We start from the raw sequence: 5,545 nt of genomic DNA, 5'->3' as shown, positions 1-5,545 counted from the left end.
CATCCTGTACTATCTATCTTACTGTCTCCAGTTCTCCCAAGTTACGACTCTCTTCCTCAGGTGTTTACTGTTGTCAATCTGTCCTGTTCTCGGTTTTGACTGAAGAGGATTGAATGTAGTCTTTCAGGGTTGACCAAAGTTGACATTTGCTGAGAAGGACTGAGATTGTGCACCTAATCATTTTCTGTTTGTCTCCAACTTGCTTGCTGCCTCATTTTTTATGTCCTTCCTCTCAACTCTCTCCTCCCATCTCCTCCCGTTTGCCTTCCAGTTATGCTTTTTTCCATTAACCTTTTTAATTACTTAAACATAATTACTCTTATCTGTCCTATTGGTCTGTCTGTCCTTCTCTTTTCACCCTTTACTAGTTAGCATTATCTGGGTTTTTAGCACTGGGTGTCGCACCCAGCTGCTGGATCTTGCTTTGCTCTTGCTAAGTTCAACTTGTCTCTTTCTTCTAGAGATCTGTTGTCCTTTTCATTCCCCTCCCTCCATTTCAAACTGTGTTTTGAGTTGCCAGGCAGGATTTAAAATTTGATCCATTTAAATCTCAGAGGAGTTGCTACTCTAATTAGGATTTAAGAGTTCTTCTGCTTGCCACACCAACTTGAATCACTGGTTCCAGCAGATTTTGTGTGCATTTCACACAACTCTAATTCACTAGTACTTTAATGCGTTTGTAAGGGATACGAATACTGCAAAGCAATACACTAGTGTCCTCTGCTGGCTCGAAGACACACTGAGTTCCTGTAGTGCCCTGCTTTATGTGTCCTGAGATGAATAGTTTTGTAATTTAAAGCAGAGTAGCGACATCCAAAATGATTTAAATCAAGCAGCTCATCCTTTGATTTTGTAGCTTAAATCGTCTTTTAAATTTTTTTTGAAAATTATTACAATATATGTAATATTCTATATGGTGACTAAGGTTTTGAGAAAAGAAAAGTTACCTGCTTTAGAAGCTCAAGGAGATCCCATAATTGAGGTCTTCAGGTCAAGGTGTTTTTTTTTGACATTTTTGGTCCGTATAGGAGACTAACACTGAAAAAGAGTAATAAGTGTAGAGCTTGCACTCCTACACACTTAAATTGCTTTCTTGCATCACAGAACTATTTGTCATATACAGAACATAACAGTGGCAGCAAAACAAGAAATCGATGCCATTGCTCATCTGGCATCTGTCTCGAAAATATATCATAAATGCCATAATATAATCAGATCACTCTTTTCTGATAGATCTTGTATACTTTTCGGGGGGTATTTTGAACAGAGTATATGTGTAATTAAAAAAAATTGATGCATTTCCTTTGGTTGATAGCCTTTCTATTATCTCTGATCTCCTCAGCAAGGCTATATTTGTGCACATATTTGCTTTACAGCAACACTGAGATTAAGACTTTATTAGTAGTAGAGTTGTCGTTGTTGTTGTTTATTAATATATAATTGTACTTTTGTTTTACTGACAGAAAGCAGGCTATTTAGATGATGTGATTTTCTTCCTCCTTTCTCTTATAAAGCAATCAGGGATGTTTTTCCTTAATGCACTGTAGTACATTATTTCAACTGTACCATAATGAGAAACAAGCCAATTAGAGGTTGAGAAAATTTTTACGATTTTTTTTTTTCCTCCAGTGCAATTTGATTTCCAATGATAAATCCTGTTTCTCAGCTACCAGAAACATAAATAAAGCACTGTATTTGTACTGGTTTCAATATTCCTTCTATATTTTTAATAACTAGGTATGTTAGTGTATTATGAGATTTTCCACTTTTAAGTAGGGTGTCTTTTAGTAAACTATATTAGACTAATTAAAGATCTGATTTTTTTTTTCAACTTATATAGTATGAAGATTATAAATACTAAAATCATACAATTTATGAATTACTGGAATCACAGCTGAAAATGATTAGATAAAACAACACCTAGCCTTGAAGCATGACTTCCAGGCCTGGGAAAGTTTTAGAAGTTTATTTAATATTTATATTAGTTCTATAAGTTTTTATAGTTTATTCATACATGGGCTAAATGATTAGAAATCCTAATTTGGTTATTTAGGATTTTCATAACTTAAATATTTTAATTGAAAACTGGAAATCAAATAACACATAGATTTAAAACCTATCCTTACTGCTTTGAATGTGCAACACAACAAACAGCACAATGATATTTAAATATTACATTTAAACAGTACAAAGAACACAGTGAGGTTAATGAATATTTAAACATCTACTGAGCATAACCAGAAAACCTTAAAGGGATAGTTCACACTAAAAGGAAAATTCTGTCATTAATTACTCACCCTCTTGTCGTTCTAAACCCGTAAGACCTTCGTTCATTCTCCGAACACAAATTAAGATATTTTTTATGAAATCAGAGAGCTTTCCGACCCTGCATAGACAGCAAGGGAACTACCACATTCAATTCAAATTTATTTGTATAGCGCTTTTCACAATACACATTGTTTCAAAGCAGCTTTACAAAAAATGCATGTGTCTACATTACAATTTAGAGTGCCCAGAAACGTAGTAAGGACATCGTTAAAGTGCCCCAATTATGCAATTTTTTAGGTTGCTAATATTGTTTTATGAGTCTCCTAAAACAGGTTTACATGCATGCAAGGTCAAAAAACACATTAGCTTTCTCAAAAAATAGATTTAATTTTACCTCATTTCTAAATGATTCGTAAAGACGAAGCAGTTCAAAGAATCAGTCTCTCTAAACTCCTCCTTTCCGTGAGCCCTCACTGCTGTGATTGGTCAGATGGCGCAGTCCTTTGTGATTGGTCCAGAGCCATAGAGAGATTGGCTCTGGAGGAAACGCCCATTGCCATGACGGAATGACAGCCCTAGAGACTTGTCAATACATAGAAAAGATGGTATGGATTGTACCTTATCAATTCGAGCCGGAGTCTGATGATGAAACGGTTGGACTGGCTGATTGACAAGAGACGGATTCGCAAGCAGACTGGAGCAGGACGTTTCTCAGTGGTAAGTGTCAAGTGTTGACAAGTTTGTGGTAATTATAAGATGTGATAAAACAAATTTACTCTCACACTGTCTTCTCGGCATTTACTGTTTGTGGGCGGGCAAGTTGGCGACATTGAATGCGGGCGAGACCCTGCATAGACAGCAAGGGAACTACCACATTCAATTCAAATTTATTTGTATAGCGCTTTTCACAATACACATTGTTTCAAAGCAGCTTTACAAAAAATGCATGTGTCTACATTACAATTTAGAGTGCCCAGAAACGTAGTAAGGACATCGTTAAAGTGCCCCAATTATGCAATTTTTTAGGTTGCTAATATTGTTTTATGAGTCTCCTAAAACAGGTTTACATGCATGCAAGGTCAAAAAACACATTAGCTTTCTCAAAAAATAGATTTAATTTTACCTCATTTCTAAATGATTCGTAAAGACGAAGCAGTTCAAAGAATCAGTCTCTCTAAACTCCTCCTTTCCGTGAGCCCTCACTGCTGTGATTGGTCAGATGGCGCAGTCCTTTGTGATTGGTCCAGAGCCATAGAGAGATTGGCTCTGGAGGAAACGCCCATTGCCATGACGGAATGACAGCCCTAGAGACTTGTCAATACATAGAAAAGATGGTATGGATTGTACCTTATCAATTCGAGCCGGAGTCTGATGATGAAACGGTTGGACTGGCTGATTGACAAGAGACGGATTCGCAAGCAGACTGGAGCAGGACGTTTCTCAGTGGTAAGTGTCAAGTGTTGACAAGTTTGTGGTAATTATAAGATGTGATAAAACAAATTTACTCTCACACTGTCTTCTCGGCATTTACTGTTTGTGGGCGGGCAAGTTGGCGACATTGAATGCGGGCGAACATTATGCAAATGTGTTACTTCGTGACGTAGAGCCGTAACAGAATAAGATTCGAATTCCTGACGACTCGTTTAGGCGCTTGGGAGCCGACTCTTTTTTTTTTTGATAGACAATACATTTTCGCTCTTATCTCAGTGTTATTTACATTTTAAAATAGTTTATTGTTCGTTTCTGAAAAAGAGACACAAATAGAGACGGACCCTAGAGCGTGAATAAGACGCTAAGAAACGCATTTTTAAGGTGGAGGGTTGGTCAATAAGAAGCTGAATTCAGCCTCGTGTTTAAGTTCACATACAGCTACATGACACACTGCATGAAAGGTAATATTCGAAAAGGCATAATAGGGGCACTTTAAAATATTCCATGTGACTTCAGTGGTTCAACCATAATGTAATGAAGCAACGATACTTTTTGCGCCAAAGAAACAAAAATAATGACTTCATTCAACAATTTCTTCTCTTCAGCACCACAGGCATGCGTGGTACTCTGGAGAACTTGTGTTTTAAGCGCTCGGATTTCATCAAAAATATCTTAATTTGTGTTCTGAAGATGAACGATGGTCTTACGGGTTTAGAACGACATGGGGGTGAGTAATTAATGACAGAATTTCACTTTTGGGTGAACTATCCCTTTAATGCCATTAAATATGCATTTATGATTTTGCCCAATAAACAGCCTACTATCATATTGCATAACTCTAGGAGGTCAACAGGACACAGTTAAAGAGATGAGGCGGGGAATGGGCTTCTTTCTCTTTCACTGATTAGTAGAAGCGCGTGGTATTTCCAACATCTGCACTCCCATAGGCCAATCTCAACGCCGTGTAACTTGGCTGGCCAATAGGATGAGAGGAATAACGCCGAGCTCCCTGCCACTCATCACACTAACCAATAGGAGCGCGACCATGGATGTCAAGGATTGGTTGAATTCACCTCCAGGACGAGACTTCTACGTTCGAAAACAAACGCAGTATAGAAAAATTAATGTTAGTATCGTACCCGAATCCTCTCAACTCGACGGTCGGTTTTCTGGTTTACAATCAAATATCTGCAGCAGAAACGTAAAAATCATGGAATATGGGAATACCAGGAGCAGATGGCAGCAGCGCTCGTAGCCAACAGGAAGAGCTAGCCTGCTAGCTTACAGACGAATTTCACTACGGACAAATCGAGCGGAAATTTAAAGGAAAGCCCGTCAGGTAAATGCTCTCTTCTGTTTATTATACAACATAGATACGCTAGCGCCGCGTTTGCAAATCATTTTTTATTCTAAGTGAAGTATATCCTGTTTAAAGATTCAGTTTGGACCGCGATGGTCCGCTTATGTTCAGTGAGCTAACTGGACCCCTTTGGTTTGGGGTGAAGTCCGTTAACTCGGCTCCTCTGACAGTGATAAATGGCCCCTTGAGGCTCTGACCATTAATAACCAGCAGTTATGAATTGGAAAAATCAATTATCCTTTGACCTCTAGTCATGTATGTTGTTTAATAATTACTAATTGGCACGATCAAATATGCCTGACGACAGATGAAGGCGTGTCTGTGAGACCATGCGGCATGTAATATTTACTGTAATCTTATTTTATTAACCCTTTGAGAGTCCTTGTATATAGTATTTTTTCTATGCTGTGCCTGTGATCTCGGCGCGAGTCGACAGTCCAGAGGTCTTGCTGAGTTGCTGTTTACACGCATTCCCGGAGCTCTTAT

Source organism: Sinocyclocheilus grahami, unplaced genomic scaffold (genome assembly GCF_001515645.1).
Source record: "Sinocyclocheilus grahami isolate Dianchi unplaced genomic scaffold, SAMN03320097.WGS_v1.1 scaffold901.1, whole genome shotgun sequence".
Classification (NCBI taxonomy): Eukaryota; Metazoa; Chordata; class Actinopteri; order Cypriniformes; family Cyprinidae; genus Sinocyclocheilus; species Sinocyclocheilus grahami.
The sequence above is the reverse complement of the archived record's forward strand: the minus strand, read 5'-3'. Positions refer to the sequence as shown.